This window comes from Ambystoma mexicanum, chromosome 1p (genome assembly GCF_040938575.1).
Source record: "Ambystoma mexicanum isolate Mex_15411 chromosome 1p, UKY_AmexF1_1, whole genome shotgun sequence".
NCBI lineage: Eukaryota > Metazoa > Chordata > Amphibia > Caudata > Ambystomatidae > Ambystoma > Ambystoma mexicanum.
In genome coordinates, this window is record NC_090921.1 from 547119389 (window position 1) to 547145238 (window position 25850).

The window sequence follows — 25850 nt, forward strand, 5'->3', positions numbered from 1 at the left end:
TTTCCTGTTCCATTTTAACAAATGCTGGGGAGGCAAAGACTACGTAACCCAGGAACAGTGTCTCTTCTACTCTTGGGATGACTTCTCCTTCTAGAAACCAACCTGCAAAGTTAATGTGCTTATTCGGTTGCTTAAACACTAGAATTTTTGATTTTTTAGGGTTGATTAGGAGTCCATTTATTTTGGCGTATTTGCTCAGCCTATTCAGTAGATGTTGCATTGCACCTCCAAAACACTGGCAGGCTAGCCTGGCAGAGACTGACCTCTGCCGGTATGGATGCTACAACACTGCAGTTGTAGCTGTCTTGCATTCCTCCCTCCCCACTGACTCCAACCCTTCTCTTCCAGTTCCTGAAGCAACAGGGGTCCAAGAAAATGACAGAGGTTGCACTATAGACCCCATATCATCCTGAGCCCTCTTTTCTATCTGCCACCGTCATCACGGCTATCTTCTCCTCCCTCCCACTACAGCATGCCCTATCATACACTCCTGTTGCCTCTCAAAGGGCTTCAGCGCCATAACCCATGGCAGGAGGCACTATACAAATGCAACTACCATATCATAGCGTATGTGTGAGAAAAGAGACTACTGAAGACAATTTTAACTGGTAGTTGAGATATAGCAGCCCACTATGAAAAAGATGTTACAATTCCAAAATGTTCTTTTTTTCTTTATTCAATGTTTATGGTCAAACAGACCTTTACACTAAATAATTACACATTTTACAATTACATTATTTCATTTCATCATTTCCATTTCATTATTAACACAGCATCACACTTTTAAAATCAATCAACCATTAGAAAAAAGGTAAAAGTAGTAAAAAGGTACATATTAAAGTCATCAATTAAACAGACATTCAATCAATTACAATAATAATACATACATTATAAAAAGGAGAACCTTTTATGAATAATAATCATACAGCGCGGCCAGTTGTTTTTCCACCTTCTGCCACATGTTGCAGGCAGCGCAAGTTGCCATTAAAGATTTTGCTCCATATATAGAGGCCCAAAACTGGTCAGTTGTATAGTCGATATGCTTACAATAACCTCTCCCATAAAGGGGTCCCAAAACACTACACTGAGTAAGTTTATGTCTGGTTGTTTCCACTGATAATTTACCTAGGCGGCAGAGATGACTAGATCTTTCCACACCAATCCATGCCTCTGTATTTTCAAAGACCAGTCAGGTTTCAAGTCTCAGTGAGATAATGAAATGTACCAGCCTTGGCGCATAGCACTTTAGCAAGTAATCACAGGGTTCATTATTTTTCATACCCTGTATTGAGTACATATTATATTTCCTTTTACTTGCCAAATAATCAATCGCCATCATGCTGTCATAATCTCTGGACTTCCTTTCAAAATCCAACGCATATACCTCACCAAACGTGGCTGGTAGACCCTTCATACAAATCACCATGCAGTGTTCTAATACATATTTTTCAATTTTTCAAAATGCTTTTATGATGCCATTGCTCAGGGCTGGGAAATCCAAATAAAGCAGCAATTGGTCACTGAGATCTTCATACAACCCATAGAGCGACTGAGGCTAGCAGCGTTTTACAACGGACGTCCATCTCCTTTGAAATTCAAAGGCAGCCCCCACCTCTTTTGGAGGTTCTCCATGATGGGGGATTGCCATCTAAACAAACTCTCTCCTCCTCCAGGCAGGCAGACTCTGCACAGAGGGAAACATCAGCACCTTGGGTCATACACTCAGTGAAGCAGAGCTTACCATAACCCAGATAGCAGAGGAACCCCCCCCCTCCGTCAGCCTCGAACAAACGCACACACAAAACCAACCACACATGCAATACCACATGTACAGTAAACAGGACTTCCTCTGCAGGAAACCACCAGAGGCTCAGCACCACAGACCCCCAGAGGTATAGAAGAACCGGTGCAACTCCACAACACCACGAAGCGTTCACACTCACGTTCTGCTCTCTTTCCAGTTCTAATGTTTTTCCGGCCTCGGATTCTAATGGTTGGTTTCTTTCTTTCTTTCTTTCTTTCTTTCTTTCTTTCTTTCTTTCTTTCTTTCTTTCTTTTTTCCTTCCTTTCTTTTCTTCTTTCCTTCCTTTCTGCTCTTCAAATCACACCTCTATTGTCTCATTGTTCATTGTGTTAGATCTTTCTATCTTATCCTCATTTAGCCTTCCTTCCTTCCTTCCTTCCTTCCTTCCTTCCTTCCTTCCTTCCTTCCTTCCTTCCTTCCTTCCTTCCTTCCTTCCTTCCTTCCTTCCTTCCTTCCTTCCTTCCTTCCTTCCTTCCTTCCTTCCTTCCTTCCTTCCTTCCTTCCTTCCTTCCTTCCTTCCTTCCTTCCTTCCTTCCTTCCTTCCTTCCTTCCTTCCTTCCTTCCTTCCTTCCTTCCTTCTTTCCTCCCTCTGTGCCCCTTTCTCCTTACCATCACTGTGTATTATGTTTTTTTTAATGTACAAGCTAGTGTTGTTTCCACGTTGAGAGCATCTCAGTTTGTAATGAAGCATAAAAACCACCGCGACATAAAAACGGCCATAACACTTGCTGTGCGTGTGCTGCCTCGCTCACCCGTTAGATGCGTTCTCCGTCTTTCGTATGTAAGACTTTTAGACGCATTCTTAAATTAAATTCCCCCTCTCACCAAGTTTCTTCCCCTCCTCGAGCTGATCAGATTGTGGTGGTGACAGCTGCAGGATTCAGAGCGCCCCCTCCCCCCGCACGAGTCTGATTCTTCATGGCCCAAGGAAGCAGGGTACCTCACCACCGAGAGATCCGCCTGACATTTCAAAAATGCCAAACTAAGATGGCAGGCGGCAGCTGCAGCCTGGCACCGGGCCAGGCCATTTTCACTCGGTGTTTTTTCTTTGCTTGTGTTTGCCTGTATGTGTGCGCCTCTGTATGGTGTGTGTGTGTAGCTTTATATTATGTTGTTTGTGTATATCTATCTATACACGTACATACGTACAAATACATGTATATGTATGTGTGTGTACACACGCACACACACACGCACGCACGCGCGCGCGCGCGTTTATTTTCAGGGCAATCGAGGGACAACGGGAGTGGACGGCGTGAAAGGACAGACGCTTTCTCCACTGTGTGTTAAAATAACATTTAAAAACAGATATGTTGCTGTACTGAATTCAAACCCAGGCTCCGATGGCTGTGATGCAAGACGCTTAGCCACAAAACCACACACAGTTTATCATGCAGCAGTGAAATGTCTCATATTGACATCCTGCTGTACAGTACATGTTTCGTTGCCGATTCATAGATCTAAAAGGTGTGCCCCCTTCATACTTAGCCAGCAATGAAAAAGGAGCATCTGTTCTCTTGGCAAATACTTATTGGTCCTGTGGACTATCTTCAATTGTGAAAGACAAGTTGAATGAAATGTGCATATTTCAATTAAGGATATGGTCACTTCCTGTGGCGTCACTTGCCAATGCTTATCTCACAGTGTCCTTACACTTTTTTTTGGACTCAGGCTCTGATATAATTGTGTGTCCGTGTAATTATGTTTTTATGTTCGAGGAAACCTGTTTTTGCTGATGATTGACAGACCTTTCTTTAGGCCCACTCTTCATTTTGTAACTTGCAACTTGGCGGTAGGTGACGTGGCGGCTAGCCCTTGATCTACTGATGCTTTCATCATCAACATGACTTTTCCAGGAAAATTTTCTAGTAGCACACCTGGATCGCCAACATATGGAAAGAGCCAATCGTCTGTCTTCTAACGCAGTCAATCGAAAGGAGATCATGTTATTGTTCCAATACTCTGGCTGTGGCACTGTGATCAAACCAAAGTGCTAAAAAATGGGGACATTGGGAACATTCCTGGTGGAGATTGAAAAGCCTAACATGTGGTGGTCTCTTTGCCGGCCCAGGTTATGTCTACATTTAAGTACACATGTGATAATGAACGTCCGGCCGCAATGCCTCCTGGTGCATATGTTCGTGACGACAGCTTCTTCCAAACCGCCAAAGGGGTAGTGGTCATTTGTAGGTCATATATTTCTCAACTCTTGTCACTATGACATCTTTCAGCGCATTTTGAGCCTATCACGTGACAGCAGACACTACAACAATTGTAATTTAGTAAAAGTGCAAGTGCTAAGAACTGTCAAAATTAACACATTGGTATAGCTATTGTGCCTCAACCTCCTCTGCTTTGCCTGATCAAACCTGTAAGGTTAAAAAAAATGCAAACAGTAGCAAGCACTATGCCCCAACCTCGTGCTCTTTCGTATTATCCTCCGCGTTGTGTTTCCAGCTCCAGATACCTGCAGCCTGACCCATCCTAGACCCTGATCTTCATCCAGCAGAAGCAGATCGAGATGTCCAGTGGAAACCCTGTTTTGGTACCTGGTGCAGTAAAGCCTGTTTACCCACCAATACCATTAGGGCCTAATTCATGGAACGTTTAGCGTGTACTGCTAAGGAACATTGAATGAAACAAGTATATTGCAGCATGGTCACGCCCAGTACATATGTTTAACATTGATTGATTGATATTTTATTTCTATCGCGCTCGTACACAAGTGTTTCAGAGCGCGACAAGGCAAGGGAGGGGAACAGGGGAGAACAAAACAGCGATCTTACTAGGCCCAGTGACATTGAGAACGCGCAAGTGTATGGGAGAGGGGGAGGGGAAAAGTGCATGGAAGGGGGAGAGGTGGAAAGTGCGAAGCAGAGGAGAAACAGATAAATAACAATAAATAAATAATAAAGGCAACAAATAGTGGTAATGCACCCAGCAATTTGCAAGTGCTAGGTTTAAGGCAGCAGACAGGGTAGGTCTGATAGGTGCAGGAAGAAAAAGGGGGGGCTGTATGGGTACAGATACAGACCCCAGTGCAAGGGGTGGCCCGGAGGCAGTGCGGGAGGGTGGCAGGATGAGCAGGTACCTGGGCCCAAAAGACAGAGGGTGGCCAGGTGCACGGTGCCAAGTGAGAACAGATCAGCAGGGGAGAGGGGGAGCGAAGGCAGAAGAAAAGAGGAAGGTCTTGAGGTGCTTCCGGAACCAGAGATGGTTCTCCTCAAGTTTTAGAGTGGCAGGGAGGCTGTTCCAGGAGGAGGCCCCAGCCGAAGACAGAGATCTACCCCCAGCTCGTTTCTTAGAAAAACGACTGACCCTGAGTGAGTTGGAGGTAGAGGAGCGAAGAGCTCGAGAGGGGAGGTATTTGCAGAGGGATAGCTGAAGATATTTTAGACCCAGGCCCCAGAAAGCCTTGTGGACAATGCAGAGGGTTTTGAATTTAATAATTGCATCCACTGGGAGCCAGTGGAGAGATTTCAGAGCTGGAGAGATACGATCCTAGGGCTTGAGACCAAGGACAAGTCTCGCAGTCCTGTTCTGGATTAGTTGCAGAGGGCGGAGAGTAGAGGCAGGTAGATTTAGAAAGAGGCTGTTACAATAGTCCAAGCTAGAGAGAACCAGAGCTTGAGATACCATGAGCTTCTGTGGGAAGGAGAGGAAAGGCAGAGTACCTCTGAGGAGGTGCAGTCGGAAATTTGACTGTTTAGAGACCTCAGAGATGTGGGCGGAGAAGGAAAGGGTGGGGTCAAAGATGACCCCGAGGTTCTTAGCCTCGCAGGTGGGGGTAGGAGGAGGGCCAAGGGAGGCCGGCCAGAGAGTGAGTGGAAAGGATGGTGAAGGTGTGCCGATGAGGAGGATCTCCGTCTTGCTGGTATTCAGACAAAGATCATTGGCGGCACACCAATCTTGAATGGCAGTTAGGCAATCAGAGATGAGAGAGGGAGAGGAGGTGGCAGAGGGCAGCTTGAAAATGAGTTGAGAGTCGTCAGCGTAGCACTGGAAATTTGAGCAGAAAATGGCAATGCAGTGGGCGAGATTTGCCAGGTATTGGTTGAAAAGCCAGGGCGAGAGGTTAGACCCCTGGGGAACACCACAGGTAGAGAGGAAGATAGATAAAAGGAAGGACCCAAGTTGGAACTGGGAGGGTCGATCTGAGAGGAAAGAGGTCAGCCAGGCCAGAGCCTGATCAGTGATACCCAGGTTTTCACAGAAACGGTTGAGCAGGATGGTATGGTTGACCGTGTCGAAGGCAGAAGAGAGATCGAGGAGGATGAGGACAGATGGAATGTTAGAGTCAAGGTTGGTGAGCAGATCTTCACAGATGTTTAGGAGAGCAGTTTCCGTGCTTCTGGCAGCTCTGAAGCCAGACTGGTGGTCATGGAGACAGCCAACAGAATTGGAATGAAGGTTAAGCTGAGAGATGGCCAACTTTTCCAGGAGTTTGCCAAGAAAGGGAGTAATGGAAATTGGGCAATAGTTAGCTGGACAAGAAGGGTCAGCTGTGGGTTTCTTGAGAAGAGGATGCCACAAAGGAGTACTTCAGAGGGGAGGGGAAAGATCCAGAAGCAAAGGAGTGGTTGCACAAATTAGCAAGGGCCGGAGCGAGGGTGTCAATGTGGTCCTTGATGGTTTTAGAGGAACAGGGACGAACCTGTTTTGAAGAGGCTTTCATAGATCGGACTTGTCTAGCAACCTCGGACGAGAAGGATGGTGGGAGGGTGGCTAAAGGAGGGTCAGCAAGCAAAGATGGAGAGGGAAGAGGAGGAGTGTGGGTGGAGAGGGTGGACAGGATGTCCTGGGTTTTTGAAATGAAGTGAGAGGCAAGGGCATTGCAAAGAGCCTGGAAGGCAACAGGAGGGGTAGAGACTGCAGCAGGGTTGGCCAGCTCCTTGCAGATTTTAAAGAGTTCGGCCAAGTTGTTAGATGCTGCAGAGACACGAGCTTGAATGTGGACTCTCTTCTTGGTGAGGACAGAGAGTCGGTATTGCCTTTGTAGCAGGCGACAGGCCAGTTTGTCAGAGGATGAACAGGAAGTCCTCCATTTCCTCTCAGCTGCCCTACACGTACGTTTAAGTGTAGCTAGGTCAGAGTCATACCAGGAATTTCACTTGGCTTTGGACTTCAAACGGATCCTCATGACAGGCGCAAGAGCATCAAGCATATCAGAAATTGAAGAGTAGAGCTGAGACAGGGCTGTATCAGGATGAGAGACAGCCAAAGGTGGAGGGAGGGAGAGAAAGTGGTGGCAAAAGCCTCAACTGACACGCTTCATGGGCCGGATGTCCGAGAAGGTAGGTGGCAGTGTTGGGGTAGGCTTGGCTTGGGGGGAAGAGAGGGAGCGATGAGATGAGTGGAGGGAGTGATCGGTCCAGGAGAGAGGAGTGGTCAGACGGATGGAGAGGGGGAGGTCAGAGGAGATCAAGACATCGAGTGTGTGGCCTGCAGAGTGAGTTGGGCCAGAGGGGAGGATGGACAGGGAGAGGTAGTCGCATAGGTCACGGAAGAGTACAGAGGAGGAGCAAGGAGAGTCTAAATGTATATTTAGGTCACCGAGGAGGAGGAGTTGAGTGGTAGAGGCCAGGAGGGAGGAGGAGAGGTCTGCTCACTCACAGAGAAATGAGGTGATTTGACCAGGAGGCCGGTAGATGGTAACCACAGTAAGAGAATGGGTAGGCGAGAGAGAAAGCCTACAGACAAGGCATTCAAAAGAGAAGTAGGTCTGAGTGGGAATGATAGAGGCAGGAATCCACTCAGGAAAGATCAGGGCTACCTCCCCACCGGACCGGGAGGATCTGGGTGCTGAGAGGATCTTGTAGCCATCAGGGAGGAGAGTGTCAAAGCTTGTGACTGAGCTGGCCGTGAACCATGTCTCAGTTAGACCAAGGACATCAAGGTCTAGTTCTTCAAGGAGGTGGCAGATGTCAGAGGTACACCCTGTGGAGGAGAAAGAGCCCTCGGAGGGGCAGAGGAGGAGGAGGAGAGCGAGGGCAAGGTAGCCAAGGGGGGAGAGGTGCGGACAGCAGGAGATGAAAGGAAATTGATGAGGCGAGGGAAGCGCCTATCAAAGAGGAGGAGATTGGCCAGAGGGCCTTGGACCATGGCAGTGCCATTTAGGTAGACATTAATGATGACTTTAGAGGAGTCGAAGGAAGCCATGAGAACTTCCCAGCGAGTGCCACCAGTAATGGGAGAGGAGGAGATAGGGCAGAGCACAGAGATCATATGAGGCGTCCATAGATCTGGCGAAGGAATGACAAAGAGGATGTCGGTAAGGATCTGTCTGGCGGAAGCATTGGAGTAGCTGTCGGCGATAGGAAGACCAGGATTAGAGGCCAAGATAGCTTTTTTGAACTTCGTCCTACCAGACTTAGTGAGAAGGGAAGGATAGTCAATGGAGAAGCAGTTGGAGAAGATGGGAGAAACAGAAAGCGCCATTGGGGAGGAAGTAATGAGAGGATGGAGATACTGGGGGGGCTAAGGCAGGTAGGTGTGAGACAAAAGAGAGTGGTGAGGTCACTGGGCTGGCAAGTTACAGAGAAGAAACAGTATACAAGCAAAATACAGAGAAGTTCGCAATGGGCAGCAAGATTTGACTTTTTGGCACAAAGCAAAAACAGCAAGATTTGACTTTTTAGTACAAAGCAAAAACAGCAAGATTTGACTTTTTAGCACAAAGCAAAAACAGCAAGATTTGACTTTAAAGCACAAAGCAAAAACAGCAAGATTTGACTTTTTCAATCTTGGAATCGGATGTTAGCAAAGGGTTTTAGGAAGCACTGTGCAGCAGGTTAACAACATGGGAGCAACAAGCATAAAGAACAGTTATAGTCAAAGGCAGTAGAAGTGAGTCCATAAGGAGGGAACTAACCCATAGTTCTGGAGGTAGCAAAGTCAAGGCAGTCCGGATTTCTTAGAGGAGTGAGGTGGCAGCATCATTGTGGTTAAGGTGCAGGGAGGACCCCAATTAGCGTTCTGGAAGCGGACAGGGATCAGACAGGGGCCTTGGAAGTGGGCCTTTGCTGAGAGGGCTGACTGAAGCCTGCCGGTCCCTGATTGGATGGAAGAAAACACTCAGCAACCAATGGGAGTGCAGCACAGGGAGAGGTGATTCAGCACAGCCTGCCTACACAACAAAGAACACCACCCCATCTTGGAAGGGCCAAAAACAGTCAAATAAGCAGCAATAGTAGGAAAAAACTAGTGCTTTGAAAATAGCAACGCAGCTCCAGGTATTAAAAAAGCTCAAAAAATGGCTGCATGATGAAAATGCCAAATAAAACAGTCCTTTCCAACAATATTATGAAAATGTCCTCTATTTTTCTTTTTCTTCTTTTTTTCAAATTTCGATTTTTCAGGTTCAATAATTCCCCAGGAGGTGCAGTAATGCACAGAAAGTGCACCTACCTAATGGAATGGTCAGCAGCCAGGCACAACTCCACATGTGCAGGAGAACAACAGATGGTCAGGAGGGTGGAAAACAGGACCTCACTCCCAGTGAGAAGCAGATGAAAGAAACATGATTGAGTTCTATTGGTGAGATTAAGGGCCTAATTCATGGAACGTTTAGCGCAATGCAAAGTGACTGCACTGCCAACAGTCACGTTGAACCGGGCCTAATTTCCTGAGAGGTGCAAAAAGGGTATTTTTGCAGAGCAAAGTCCCTTAAAAGTATAACGTTTCTGAAAAGCCTCATCATAAACAGGCTCCGTCACAGAAAATAAGTGTCGGGGGTCCGAAATAAGTGCCAGGGCTGAGTCCTGGCAAACACCCCCACAAATTAAGCACTACACATGAATAAGATAATACAGGTTAAGCGGCTGCCTTCTTGGTAGAGGCGATAGGAAAGATTTCATAGTCTTGCTTCTCTTGGGATGTCTTCGGGAGGGTCTGATATTTTACCTTTATATGGTTTGATGTCATGTAGATGTAGCCATGCTCTTCGGCGCTTCAATTTCACTGCAGTGGGGCTAGCTTCCTCTACTTCACGAGGCCCTTCAAACTGGGGCGTACTCCATGAGTTTATGAATTTGCGCTCCAGCAGCTGGTTTCCTGGGTACAGCCTCTGGGTTTCAGCAAATCTTCTGTTTCACAAGAGTGATTGTCTTTGTTACTTCTTTTCGACCCCTCCCTTCTGTTCTTGATCTGTTGAGACATAATGGAAACACATGCAATCATTGTTGTTAAGTAATCGTGCATCTCGTCACCTAGTGCCTTCGCTACACTGTGGGCATCAGTTCTTACTCTAGTCAGGGGAGTCCAGTCACCGACCCATGAGGAGTTAAATGGTGATCTGACCCAGGCTGATTTCTTAGAGAATATAAAGGAAGGGGCATGCAATGCAGCCATCCCCTTTACAGAGTCATCGTCAACTTGGCTATACGCTCCTTCAATAATCCATTTAACCTCTCACAGATGCCATTCATCTGTGAGTGATAAGCAGAGGTAATGTTATGTTTTATACCTAACTGTTACATCCCATTACCGCCGTTGGTCTTTGTGGAATCGCAGCAGAGTATGTAATTCTCTATTCCTGACCCCTCCTAAGATAGCCGCTGTTCATACCTGCTTCGTTTCAGCTGTTGACGCTGGATTCTCACGCAGGGAATGGACACCGGCAGATGGTCACGGGACAACATATAGTGGCAATGGTTCTGCTGTCCGACGCGTTGCTACTCTACAGCAGGACACTCCATAAGTTTCTGTTCCTAAGAGCTTTCCCTTTACTAAATTCTGTTCTTCACTAATCTCTTCCTTGAATTATAGGTTAGTTTATCCACGGAGTTTCTCCCGCTCTCCCGCTAAGAACTACTGTTCCGCATTTCATAGAAACGCCCTAATTTCTGGAACAGACTACCTTTCCGACATTTCTCTTTGCCAAGACTCACCTTATGAAGACTTCAGTAAGGGGATCTTCATCCGGTTCAGTCATTTAATTTACTCCTCTGTCATTTCTGTTACTAATTCTATTCTTTCCCGTAGAGTCCTTACCTAATCCCAGACGATCGAGTCCAGCTCCAACATGTGACTCATCCAGGCAGATTTCCCGTTTTCTTTTAACTCCGGCAAAGACTACTTGGGTTCTGTTCTCAGTCCTTTCTTGACATCTCTTACTTAGTATTCCCTGGCATCATACTCACATCTCATCCTCTTGCAGAAAGGAATCAGACCCGCCACCGTGCAGACAGACAGCCATCCTTTATGCTATACAGGTGGGTGGTTTTCAGGGTTTCACTTTCTCCTACTCCGAGTTTCTACTTAGAAGTAACGTATTTTCTCTCTTATTAGAAACGTATCTGAGGTGTCTTTCAGGAGACTGTTTCTCATACATCTGTCACTGGATCTGAGACACCACCTAGATTCCTAACACAAAGCCTCTGAAGCGACTACACGCTGTACCAAGTCTCCTCCTACATCGACCAGGGTTTTTTACCCCAGAGGGTTTCCCTGGGGGTTTTGCTTTCCTCTGTTCCTGGTTCACCGGACGTAGGGCGGTAGGATTCCCAGGGGGATTCTCAATATCTTCTCACTGCTCACTGCTGTCATCTGACCAGATTAGTGGATGATTCTGCAGATTTCGTATTAAGGCATGTTCAGATCGATAGTCTACAGTTGTTACACTAACAGAAGCACTATCTGCTCAAAACGTTCATTTACAAAGTGCGGTCCATCGTCAGACTGCTAAACTTCACACACACCCCACCTAGGGAACACCTCAAGTACAACGAAGTTGGAAGTGCACGGGGCATCAGGGTGTGTGCATGTACCTGTCTCTAACCATCTAGAAAAAGTACATACTACGACCCGTATATATCTTGCATATCTGTAGCATATCTACATAATCTATATGCAGATGGTGAAATGGGCCATTGAGTCTAGGGATTGCTCCTCTCACTGTTCGCAAAGTGTGCCCTGCAGTAGATTTCTGGCACACTGTGCAATTCATAAAGAACTGTGCCACATGCTCCAGGAGATTGGGTAAGGACCATTCTTCTGCAATTGTTGCAGCTCTCTCTCTCGAGTCATGTGTGTTGGATAGTGAATCTGCTCCAGAGTTATTTGCAATAATGCTAGAGACATAACTGGCTTCCCAGTACTATCCTGCCTCCAGATTGCCTCAGTGGGGGATAAAGAACACCCCTGCTTTCTCCATAAATCCTGTTCTTCTTGTGGAGCTCAACCTTGTATTTCAATTAACTGAACAACAGACAGCATGTTAAAGCACTCCTTTGCTAACATGCATCACCATGCTATTTGCTTAACATATTTCTCTAAACTAGATATGGGTGGATAATAGGCTGCTTATTTGGCCTCTAGTATTTGGCCTCTACTTCTGCAGCTTCGTTTCTGTGGGAAATGAAATCTGCTCATTTTGAATTGCTGAGCATTTAACAACTGCTTAGGTCAATGGGAGACTTAATGCTTCTATAAGCCTATCCAATAGGGCCGCATGTTGCACCGGAGTGCCGTCTGCGTGGAGGAAGCCCCTCCTTTTCCAGTGTGACAAACCTGCGTGTACAGTGGATGTCACAAAGGTTGAGTCAGAGTAGACTGTCACTTCCTCATCCTCAAAACTCTGCAGCACTTTGATGAGCACCACTCATCTGCAACCGGTGCTGAATAATTCAAAGACAATCTCATGCTCGTTACTATCTCAAATTCACCTTCTCAATTCAGTTTCACTACCGGTGCTCCTGTATGCCTTTCCCCAGTCGTCTGGTCAATTTTCGAAGAACCATCAATGAAAACAGCAATCCCCTCCCAATAGCATTTTCTCTAACTTGGGGGATTTCATTATAATTCTCAACATACCTTGTGCAATCATGTACATTGTCATCCTCTCCTACTGGTTCTGCTATCAACATTGCTGGATTCTTACATCTAACAATTTTAATTTTGGGGATGTAAATATTCGCCTCATACCATGATGCTCTTTGAGTGGTCAATGTACTTTTGGGCTTCTCTAAAATTGCAAATAATCCATGTTCTACAAATAATGTTACTGAACATCCCATCGTTATACTTGAAGCTTTTGCAATTGCAAATGCAGCAGCAGCTAAAGATTGCTCACAGGGATAATGTCCCTTCATGACTGGATCTAAAATCCCACTATAATATGCCAATGGTTTATGTCCATGTCCTAGTGTCGTTTTCTGTGTCAGAACTGCTGTCATGACTTCTCCATTTGAATGGCAGAATAAATATAACTCTTCATTGTAATCTGGGATCCCCAACACTGGGGCTGTAGTGATTACTTGTTTTCAATCTTCTAACCCTTCGGTCATCTCATCTGTCCATGTTATTGTATGCTTATGTACCTGTGCTTCTTTGAGTCCTTTTAAAAGTGGTTGAATTTATGTACTGTAAACGAAAACCCAAGCCCTGCAATAATTGGATAGGCCTAGAAACTGCTGCAGTCCCCTACTGTTTTAGGTGCTACAGTTTTCATGACTGCTTTTGTTCTTTCAGGTGTCACTTTTCTCTTTCTCAAGAATACTTTCCTATATACAAGACTTTTTCTAGACAATATTGTAATTTCTCCTTATCTACCTTGTATCCCTTCTCTGAGAGTATAGTCACGAATTTAACTGAGTCTTCTCTGCACCTTTCTTCTGTCTCACTACACACCAAAATGTCATCCACATACCAAATTATTGCACTTTCAAGTGGGACATTAGCCAAGTCCATCTGGTGGACTCTGCTAAAGATGGAAGGGGCCTCACAGTACCTCTGGGCAAACAAGTATGTTTCAGGTGCGTATTTCTATATGAAAAGGAAGCCAAATCTTGTGGGTCTTAATGAAGGGGAATCGAAAAGAAGGCATTCTTTAAATCGATAGCTGTGAAATATTTGGCTGCGGACGGGATGTTACACAGTATCGTTGCAGGATTTGGAACTAAAGGACACTCAATTTTGACTATATTGTTTATGGGGCGAAGGTCCTGAATAAATCTCCATGACCCCCCCCTTTGATTTTGCACAGGGTACACAGCTGTGTTACATGATGAGTCTGATGGCACCAATATGCCTTGCTTCATTAAAGCAGAAATGGTCTCAAATATACATTCATCTGCCTCTCTAGACATGGGGTATTGCTTTGCTCATGGTAAAAGAGCTCCTGGTTTTATTTAATTTTAAATGTACCTATCCATTTTAATAAACCTGCATCATATGGGCTCTTGGTCCACAAACTTTCTGCACATTCTCTAAGTCTTCCTGAAACAATGTTGTTTTCATTTTATTAATGCCATTCCCTGCAGTATTTCTATATTCTTTACTTTAATCCAATAAGTGATACTTATAAAAAACACTAGTTCATCATCAGAATAGTCATCTCTAAATGGTTCTTCCCCTGTCAAATCTGTCAACCTGTATCCTTCACTGAGTACTAACACTGTTCTCCATCCCCTTCCTTCATCATCTGTCCTACGCAGCATCACCCTTTCTTGTCTGACCACTGCTTCTTCTAATACTAGGGGAATGATCTGCCCTTCCTCATCGTCCATAAGGATTTCTTGCCTGAAGAAAAGCTCATCAGGTATTCTCAATATTTTACCTTCCAACCTGGGTAACCATGATAATAAAATAGTCACTCCATACAAAAATACTTCTGGATAAAAAGGCATTCATGTAATGCTTTCTGGCCTGTAAAGGTTAGTACAAACCCCCCCACATTCACATAGTGTATACCTGGAGTAGAGCAAACTATTCCTTTGTTAGTGAAAGATATCGTCATGTTTACGCTTTGCCATTAAGTAACATCCCAATATATTGACTGGTGTCTGCCTAGAGTATAATAATGGTATTGACATGTCATGCTCTCCTTTGGAAAATGGTAATACATCTGTAAAATGAACTAAATCCATCACCCCAGAGATCCCTTGAGCATTCATGGCCGTTCCTGACATTGGGTATTTTCCCTCACAGAATCAGGAATGAGTGGCTCCAATCTCTACTAAAAATGAAAATGTCTTGCCTCCTATTGTCACCTTGAACCTTGGTTCCTCTTGGGGGTCTGGTGTCACTGATAGTACTGAACACATCAAGTCACTCTGTGGGCTATCCTATTGTGGATATAAATGTATCCCGTACCTGTGAAGGATTTTCTCCTATCAGAGTTACACTCCCTATTTTGGAGGTGGGTCCCTGCTGTGTTCCTGAAGTCATGTTCCATTGCCGGGTTAAAAATTGAGGGTAGCTGGGAGCTATTTAGTTCCAGCTTGTGGCCTAGTAGAGCCTGGTTAACTGGACAGCAACAGCCACCAGGAGCTGCTTGGCTCCCCATGCCAACTGATGCCGAACACAAAAAACTATGTGAATGAACCTCTGTGCATTTTGGACAATCTATAAATAAACATTAGGATACAACTATACAACATTTACAGTACAAGGGGTCATACATAATGGACACAATGATGTGTTTGCATGTTATGTGGAAGTTAGATTTGCTTAACTCCATGTACTAGCTCCTTGTTCCCCAGTGGTAGCTCCTGGTAAATGGTTTATACTGGATACCCATGAGCTGTTATTAGCCCCTGCTTATTCCAATCTCAATTTTGATCCCTGTCATTGTGTTACCATAGCCTGCTATATTTGTGTTTGTTATGACTGGGCCTGTTGTGTTTGCAAAGGTGCCTGCTGTGGCTGCCCTTGCAGTGATTTCATTTGCAGCCATGCTGGCTACATTTGTTGGGGTTGCAGCTCATATGTCTGAGCATACGTGTGATTTTGGGCATAATATTCCTGCAGTTCTGTATTATTTTGTGGAGTATAACTCATCCACCCTTTTGGAGCTTGCCAATTCTGTTGCATCCCTCCTCTGCTTCTGCATGTCCTAGCTATATGTCCCATTCTCCCACAATTCCAACATTGTTGTGGCTGTCCACCATTAAATCCTCCTCTTCCTTGAACCTTAAGAAATCTACCTAGTCCTATTCCTCTTCCTCTTGGACAAAAATGTTACCAAGTCTAATCTGGGGGATATCCTGCATTCTTTTGCTGCCCTGACGGTGTCTCCTGTGTCACCCCTGCTTCATTACTTGTCAATACCACTCCCTCAATGGATATTTTGGACAATTTCTTCTGAACTAACTTTGCTTCCTCCTGCTTTCTATTCTCAGGTTTCTTCTTATTTATCTCCTGCATTAATCGGCAATGATGCACGATTGTCAATTATATTTCTAGCCATGGCTTTGCTTCCATTCCCACCTGTTTTTTCAATTGCCGCTGCACTGGCTCAGGCAGCCCCTGACACAAAATTTGGAAAAATAATGCTATCATTTCATTCCACGGTTTGCGAGTTTCCTGCTGCCATCTGTCCTTAATATCTTGAATATAAGCAAAAGAATCTTCATCCTCTCCCATCTTCCTAGTCATGATCGCACCCATGTCTGATGTATCGAGATATTGCACTCTGAGCGGTTGCCATAAGTCTTCTCTACAATTATTAAAAGGTGCTCCATTGTGTGTTGTGTTTTGCGCTGTCACACCTGCGTATCCTGCGTTCCAAATGTCATCAGCTCTCTCCCCTAGAATAGCGGCTAGCAGCCCTTTTATGTCACCCATAGCGAACATCATTCCTGATGTCATCCTCTCTTACTCATAAATCCATTTTCCCGCACCGGAAGTTAAACTCAGCAATTTAGACCTCAAATTATCTTTATCCATCTGCGGCCATGGTATATATTGTGGTCGTCCTCCCCATTCTCCAATAGTGGGAATTGTAAAAAGCCTTCTTCACAATCATATTTACCTACGCTCCTTGTCTTCAAGGCAGAGTTAGCCTTGCCCATTTGTTTCCTTCCTGGTATCAGTCTTAACCTGCTTACATATGGCAGGAATATATCCCATGTACTGCACGATCATGCTGGTGGTCGCTCAACATAGGGTGTTGATTCTGGTGTCCTTCTTTTAGGGTCCTCTAAATCTGACCATTTTATCCCTTCTTCTGCACTTCATTCTTTTGAAAACCCACACGTGCCCCCTCTTTGCACCCTTTCATTCTCCTCCCTTTCATTGTCTGACATCATTATGCTTGTGTGACTATTGTCTCCTTCTGCATCGTCGAGGTCTAATCTGTTTAAAGACAATGTTCCGTACTCATCTGTTATGATGTCACCTGATCTACCTTCAGTTCCCTTTTAATGGAGAGCCTTCTATATTCTCTAGGGTTCCAAACCTTCCTCTGTCCCTCATTTGCCTATATAGCTTCTCAAGCCTTTGCTCTATGTCTTCTATATCCTGCCCACCAGCCCATGCTGATCGCTGCATTTCTTGCAGCTCCCTACAGGGCTGTTGTGACCCTCTCTCCTCCTCCAATCATTCTTGTGCATCAATCAGCACTATGATCCTATGACATACATATTCTATTTCATCATCTTTTAATCCCTGACTCTTATTGATTTCATCTTCTCTTCTCCTCATCTCCCTCAATTCCCTCCCTCTCGCCTTCGTTGCAACCTCCGTTCTTTCATTCTTTGGGCTTCTATCGCTTCCAGTTTCTTCTCTTCTAGTCTCTCCTTTTCTTTTCTTGCCTCATATCTTTTTCCTTCTTCCCTTTGCTTGCATTCTTTATCCATCTCTTCCTTGCATGCTCTTTCTTCTTCCTTCTCTTTCTTTTCCCGCTCTTCTCTCTCCACTCTTTCTCGAACCCCATCAATGCCCTTATCGTCTAGCTTAAGTAATATTTGTGCTCCCATCCATTAATTCTGTACTATAGTTATTTCCTTAGGTTTATCTTTTATTTATTTCTGTTTCCCTGCTTCTTCCTCTATCTCTTTTCGTCTATCTTGTCTGTCCATTCTCTAATGACACTGTTTACTCTCATTGCGCGCTGCTATATGTTTGCGTTCTCTGATCTTGCTCTCCTTCGCATTATCCTCACTGCTATAAGTGGGGGGCGCATACGTTGGATTAACATACTGCGCTGCTGCTTTTAATTCCTTCAAAGGGTAAAATCCCTTCTCCTCGGTGTCCGTACTCTTCTTTTCAGGATGGTAAAGGGGAGCCAAAGGCGTTTTATCCTCCACTGTATGCTGATTGAGCATCCACTCCCTATACGCTGGATCTCCTTTCTCGCTTTGGTACATTTTCCAAAGTTCTAAAATGGCTAGCCTTTTCTGCAACTTTTTTCCCCTATATGTGGCTGTGTATCTTGGTAACGTCCTACTTAAATGTAAAACAGGTGTGCCCCCCATGATGACAGATCGGTTTTGATCGTCAATACTTGCCTTTTATTTTGTTTGATTCTTTAATTCATCAAATATACCATGCCGATCAATTGGAGCAGGCACCATCAATCACTATTTATAATTCCAATCGGGATATATTTTAACTGCTCACTTTATTTTAAAAATCTATGCAATGATATTTTATTTCCTTCTTCCTTTACACTGTCTGTCAATTTTTATTATATCGTTCTTGTATTATTACTATATTAAGAGTCTCTTCTTTACTCATATATTACTTTACTTTGATTTTTCCCTTCCTGATTAACGTCAATATCTTGGTCCAAATTTGTCACCAAATGCTTTAACTTTTTACTATTGTTTTATATTCATCAGTCTAGACACAACAAATGATTTATTTTAACAGTTTTATAACCCCGCACATGTGTACTTATTGATTTGTTTTTACTGCGTATGCCTTTCTTTACTATCTTAATAAATGTATCTTTTTCTCTGTTTTACTCCATTCTGGAGTTTGATACGTAACTCTTCTGTGGGCCTTGCCTCAGGAATCCTAAATACCCTTTATCTTAGTGTGTAGCCTTCTGTTCCCTTGGAACCAGGAATAGAGGTATCTAATTCTCTTTATAAACCCCAAACAAAATTCAGTTTCCCATTACATTTATTCTTTATAACACAATCCCTCCCCCTATTTCTGCCACGTTCATGTTCTACTTAGATCCATGACTCAGTTCAAGTCCTCTGGCATCGACTCTCCCTCAATCAACCAGTTCGCCTTCCATCCACGAGGTGCCTGCACGGACCAGACAGGAATTGTGTCAAAGAGGGACCTGCCAACCAAATCTTCTTCACACGTGCCTCTGCGTGCCGGTCTCCACAGGAAACTCTGCGGTCATCTGGCTAATGGCGAGAGTAGCCAGGCGTCCCTGGATCTGGCCAAGTTGGCTAGACCGCAACCATCTGCACTGCTACCAAATTGTGCTGTAGCACTTTGAAGCATATTTTGTGCTAGATGGAATTACAATGATGGTCACAAACCAAATAACTGGACAGACTCAAGGAATATGGCAAGGTAGTACTTTTTTATCAATTCAATAAAGTAGGAAGCCCTGACATATATCAGACTGATGTACACTCACACAAAATAGGTCTCATACCCGGGGGGGTCTGGCCAGAGCTCATGTAGAGAGGACGTGTTCTGTCTGAGCATTCATCCAGATCCTGTAAAACATCCTGAATGCGGGGGTGTTAATCTGGGCCGGGAAAGCTGAGAAAACCCTTTGGTGAAGAACTGGATGCTGCAACGCAAGATCGCGGCTGCGCCGGTGTTGAGAAAGTCCTGACACCCAATTGCCGCTTCCGAATAACGCTGTTGCTCCAGGTTGAGCAGTACATTACAGGGGTGTAGCAGCAGGGGCTTGCCACACATCCACCGACGGCTGTCTGGGTCAGGGGCCCTGTTTTCCACTGGGGTACTGTGTGAGGGACACTGGTGCCTGCGGTGTAAGAGAGTGTCGAAATTCTATCAGTGAAGACCAGGGGGGTCATTACGACCCAGGCGGTAACCATGGCGCTAGTAGCGGCATGGTTGCCGCCGGTATTTTACCGATTGCGCCATGGTGAATGGCGGAATTACCGCCCCATTCCAAGGTTGGCGGGGCGGTAATTCCCCATTCACCATTGGCCCTTCCCCATTTTTGCCCCCATAGGGCTCAATGGAAATGGGGAAGGCAGTAGTTACGGTACCGCAAATTGCGGTACCATAAATACCTCCAAGGTCCCTTTGCGGGTCCAATCCTTAACGGCTGGTAAAAACCAGCCGTTAAGGTCGGGACCCGCAAAGGGACCTCGTGATTAGGTGGTAAGGGGTTAACGGTGGCGCCACCTTTTACGGCGCCGTTAACCCCTTACCGCCAGGGTCGTAATGAGGCCCCATGACTATGCGGTTTAGTGTGAGGCCCTGGGGGCTTCCCTCTTTGGCCTGACGGAGTGGCCTGGATACTTGGAACGAGCACCTGACTGCCCACCCTTGCGACTGCTGCCTGGGAGCTCCAGTGCAGAGAGGGGACCCTCGTTATGCCGTGAAGCAGCAGAGGCACAGGGTACAAAGGATTCTAAAAACTGGTGATTGGTGCTAGGACATGCAGGTGAGCCCCAGGAGAGGCACAAGGGACCAGCTGAAACAATCTCTGAGGTACGTTCATAGCCTTGAGATTATGTACAACGCTGCTGGACAAATATCATCTGGTACATAAATTGAGCTACTTAACTAACGCTACTTGGATGGTTGAACCGGGCAATTGTGAATTACAACTCAAGAGGCTCTAATCAACTAACAATCATCTTGGGAATGCACTACAAAGCCTATTACACTGAAAATAATTGAAAGGCATCACAAAGCACACGCATATTGTGCATGTGCATGACTTTGAATATTGATTGATAAGGACACTGATATCGTCAGCAGTGGTGCAAAAAGGTGGTGAACTGGGGCCTTCCAGACATTTAAGATGCGGTAGCAATACCCTTGAGATAGATGGGGATGCAGAAGTTATTCAAACATCAATAATTGAAACGACTCAGGTAGTTGGCAAAAGGATAACTGTTTTAATATCAATTATCTAAAACAGGGAGTACAACGGACATCAACGGACGTCTCAGCGTAAGAACTCTCAATGCTTCTTGAAAAAAAGCATTCTTTTATAGCAATAAATCATCATAGGTGACGTCAACCTATGTATTACTAACATCATCCTTCGTGGCAAACTACAAAAACCTAATGGCAAGTGTGATAGGGTCTAAGGGAATATCTAAGTATACGATCCATACTCGTCTAAGGCAGTCCGCCAACATCTCATGCCAACATCTTCCCCTGGTTCCTCAGCCCAAATCGCTGGCAATCCTGCATCTCCTTTTCGAGTAGCCTTTATGATCCCGTACATGGTAGATGCAGGGTGGGATGCACCGAAGCACACCACCAGAGCTGCCCAAGCGGTACTCTGAACATTCAGTTGCGGCACCTCAACACAGGCTGAAATAATAAGTTTCAATTTTTGATATTCTGCATATGAGCAGCCTGTCATGTCATATTTCTGGCCAAGTTGGGGGTATGGGATCCAACTGCCTTCCCACAAACAAATCTTTAAAGTATTTTATACCAGCCAGAAACCATTCTGCCCAAAAGAGAGTCTTACCCTGATATTTCAATGCTGGGTTGTTCCATAGGGAGGCATCCGGGTGCAAGTAGGGATCACTACCCATACGATTCAAAAGCTCACACCATCAGTCTTGCAAGAACAAAGTGAGTGCACTGGACTTTTTCGATTTACATCTCTTAGTAGTTGACAGGGCTCCAGGGTCTAGCTGAGAAACCGCCCCACACTCCCACAATGTGAGATCAGATCGTGCAGACTGTTCATGGGTGTACCCAGCAACTCTGCACAAGTGGCGAGTGGAGAACGATAGATGATAATCTAGAAACTTAGGCAAGTTCATCCCCCCAAATTTAACGGGAGTTGAAGTTTCCAAATCGCAAGCCTTGGAGGCTTTCCATCCCAAAGAAAGCTTTGTATAATTCTATTGACCTCTTTGAAAATGTTTCCTGGTATCTTAATAGGGAGCAAGCTTAAGAAGTAATTTATCCGAGGCGCCAGGTTCATTTTTATACAGTTAATTCTCCCCCAGGTTGATAACTTCAAAAGACTCCACCTTTCCGAATCTGACTTGACAATCAGGAGGAGCCATGTAAAGTTCAAGGTTGGCAATTTCACTATATCTGTACCAAGCCACACGCCAAGATATTTCAACTTTTCGGTACACCAACGAAAATGAAATTGAGCACATGCATGTCGCATACACAAGGTATTGATTGGTAAGATCTCAGATTTATTCCAATTAATGTTATAACCTGATATCACAGAGAAAGAATGAACATCTCGCATCAGGTAAGAAATACCAACAGCAGGGTCCTGAAGAGCAATCAACAAGTCGTCCACATATAACCAGATCAAATTATCCCGGTCATTTCCAATTATAGGTTGAAGGTTCATGTCCGCTCGCAAGCATACCGCAAGCGGCTCCATAGACAAAATGAACAGGAGAGGCGAAAGCGGGCAGCCTTGCCTTGTACCACGATGAAGTATCTGAAATAAGTCCATTCATCAACACGCTTGCAGATGGGTTGTTGTACAATAGCTAAACCCAGCTTTGGAAATCTCTCCCAAAATTCTTTGTCCACAGGCATGCAAAAAAAAACCCCACTCCACACGATCAAATGCCTTTTCAGCGTCTATGCGAGATGACCGCATTGGCAACAGGCTGATTATGCCCCTTCTCAATGGTCAACAGCAGGCACCTCATGTTGTCAGCCACTGCTCTACCAGAGACAAAACCTACTTGTTTCTCGTGTATCAGAACCGGAATGACCTTTTCCAGTCAAACCACCAGGATTTTAGCCAGTATTTTGCAGTCACAATTTATCAAACTAATCGGTCGATAATTCTCACATCTGGTAGCAGATCTGTCCTTTTTTTTCAGTACCATAATCAATGCATGTCTCATGGTATCCGGCAGTGTACCAGACTCAAAGGCATCATTGAAAACTTCACATAAGAGCTGTAGCGCAGAATCGGGGAGGGCTTAGGTAGACCATCAATACCAGGTGACTTGCCCACAGTCAGTTTCGAAATCGCCAGTCGAATATCATCCACCTCCACCCTTCCTTCAAGGCTGGCCGCCTCCTCACTTGTCAGACAAGAAGAAATATGCTAGTCAAGGAAGCTCTCAATCTCCAGATTCTCACAGGCCAATTCAGAGTCATAGAGTTTTTCATAGAAGCCACAGAATAAATTGTTTATACCTCTTTGTTCCATCTCCAATACATTATCCAGGTCTCTGATTGCTGTAATGAAGTGATCACTTTCAGTTACCTTCAGCCTATATGCCAGTAGTCTCCCTGCTTTCTCACCATTCTCAAAGTAATTAACCTTTTGTCTAAATAGGGCATTTTCGATCTGGCTGGAAATGATTTTGTTTAGTTCATACTTAGCTTTTCGCAATGCAGCTTTAGTTGTTTCATCTAGGCTTGCCGCAAAGAGAACATCCAGGCGCTTTGCTTCAGAAGAAAGTCTCTGGATCTCCTTTGCTCTCAACTTCCTCTCTTTCCCAGCCTTTGAAATCAACACTCCACGAGCAAAGCACTTCAGCGCCTCCCAAACAGTCGAGACCCGGACATACTCAGTTTTATTGATCTGTATGAAACTATCAATCTCCTGTACTACCTCAGTCCTGATGTGAACATTCTTTAGAATATTAGAGTTCATTCTCCATCTCGAGGATTTAACCAAGGAGTGCTGCAAGGACAGTCGTAGAGACACAGGTGCATGATCAGATAAGGCAATGAGTCCAATACCTGTATCAAAACAACTTGAAATCACCCGCCCAGAGGTGAAGAAGAAATCAATCCGAGAATACGTATCATGACAATGAGAGTGAAAGCTCTAATCCCTGTCTGACAGCTGCTCAAATCGCCAGACGTCAGCCAAGTTGAATTCCCTTATTAAACTCTCCAAGGATCATCTGCATTTGCTTGAAGTTCTGGTACAGTCCCCATTTGATAGGTCCAATGCTGAGTCCATTACCTGATTGAAATCACCTCCTATTATAATAGAGTCTATATGGAAACTTTGAAGCAAATGAGCCACCTCATGACAGAACATGGGATCTAAATTCGGTGCATATACATTGCATTGAAGAATGTCTACACTTTGAATTTTCACTAATACACATATTACTCTGCCCTCTTTATCTCCTCTGCTTGTAATGACTGTAAAGGCAGATTCTTCTTTATGAGTATTGAAACACCTTTTCTGCTGGATGAATGGGTAGAGAAGAAGGTATCCCCAACCCATCCTCTTTTCAATTTTCCAGCTTCAGGATCCTCCAAATGCGTTTCTTGGAGGAAAGCAATGTCACATGAGTTTGAACGTAGATGAGACAGCATTTCTGTTTTTAATATCAATTATTTAAAACAGGGAGTACAACAGGCATCATCTGACACTGCACAGCTCGATCTCGAAACATGTCATTAAAAACAGCTCTTTTATAACAAAAATTCTACGTGGCAAACTAAAGAACTGTGGTTGGCTCTCAGTGAACATCTACGTATACATTCTATATAGCCACTGGTTATGATTGGGTACCTAAGTCATGTGGGTATCAAAATTCACCCCCAATAACTGGTGTTCATTGTTGTCACTAAATACATAACGATTAATTGGTTCTTCAAACTACAGGCCTCTTCATTATACGTTCCACAATGATAGGTTAGATACCCTTTCCACACGATAGCAGCACGCAGGCTACCATCCCAGGTGCATGGAATCTCGGCGTGATATGCCTCCCATCCAATTAATCCACTATCCATCAACACTCCTTCAGTCTATCAGACAAATTCGTTTTTGTACTTGGCCTTGTAACTGTTGACTTTGTCTGGGCAATAAAGTGAGTTTAGCTTCACTCTGTCTTCTAGTTTCGGCACAGCCTGACCCAAGCTATTGCAATCTCACTTATGTGACTTGAAGACCACTCTTTTCGAGCCATTTGCAGCATTTAATCCTATTAAATTATGAACTGTATAAACCTTTAATGTTTTTTCATGCTGCTTCAAACAGAAGTGTCTTCCTTTTTCACATTGGTTGTAGCCTTCTTGACAGGCATCAGTTTCACTGTGGTCTTATCTACTTGGTTCTGGGCCAGCCGCATCTTATCTGAAACTTGCGTTGCCATCAGTAATTTCCAACTGCGCCATTCATTTGAAAGTCTTTTCCTTGTTCATAAAGTTTTCAGGCCTGCTAAAGTGCGTTTGTGGAACATCCAGGTTATATGCATTCCTATGTATACATATTGGTGCATCGCTGCAATCTAATTTACTACGTAGCAAGCCTCATGAATACTTTTCCCTACTTGCGTTTTAGAAACTGTACACGTGTAAACTGATTTACATATTCTTCAGCGTTTCTGTAGCATGAGCATCTTTATCTCGAGCCCGAAATGTTGCTCATCTGTACCATCTGTTCTTCAATTCTTAGAGAATATTGTTGTGTTTCTTCTCTCCATTCAGCCTTTAGATACGTGAACTCTTATTTCATGTGACGTGATCAGGTTCGTTTCTTTGTTCAAATGCACATTTCTTACGGTACTTCATCCTAAAGAATACTATGGGTCTCATTCCGAGATTAGAGGCAGCCATGGCGCTAATAGCGCCATGGCTGCCTCCAATAACGGTACAGAGTCCGCCCTCATTCAATGGGGACTTACCGGTCTAGTCGGACCTTTGCGGGACCGGTAAGTGCCCATTGAAAATACCATTCCCCATTCCCATTTGAGCCCCCATAGGGCTCAAAGGGAATGGGGGAGGTGCAAATAACGGTACCGCAATTTGAAGTACCATTATTTGCTCCCTGGACCCTTTGCGGGTCCCGCTAAGGCCGCCTGGTAAAACCAGGCGGCCTTAGCGGGACCCGCAAAGGGACCTCGGAATAGGGCGCAAAGGGATTACCGGCACCGGTGTCCTTACCGGTGCCGGTATTCCCTTTGCACCAGCCTCGGAATGAGGCCCTATGTCTCTGTGCATTTAGGTAGGGTTTCCTCAAAGGATATCTTGTCTTGAAGGTTCTCTGTGGTATTGGTATACTGTCTGGGACTGCACATGTCGTCATCTCTGGTTCCCAACATATAGGCAACATAGGGGCGGAGCTTGGAGTGAGGATGTCTGACTGTACCTCTACAATAAGATTTCCATCGTCCTCTAGCCATGCTAAACTGTGACATTAAGCCGCTCCCTACACTGCTGGCTGGAC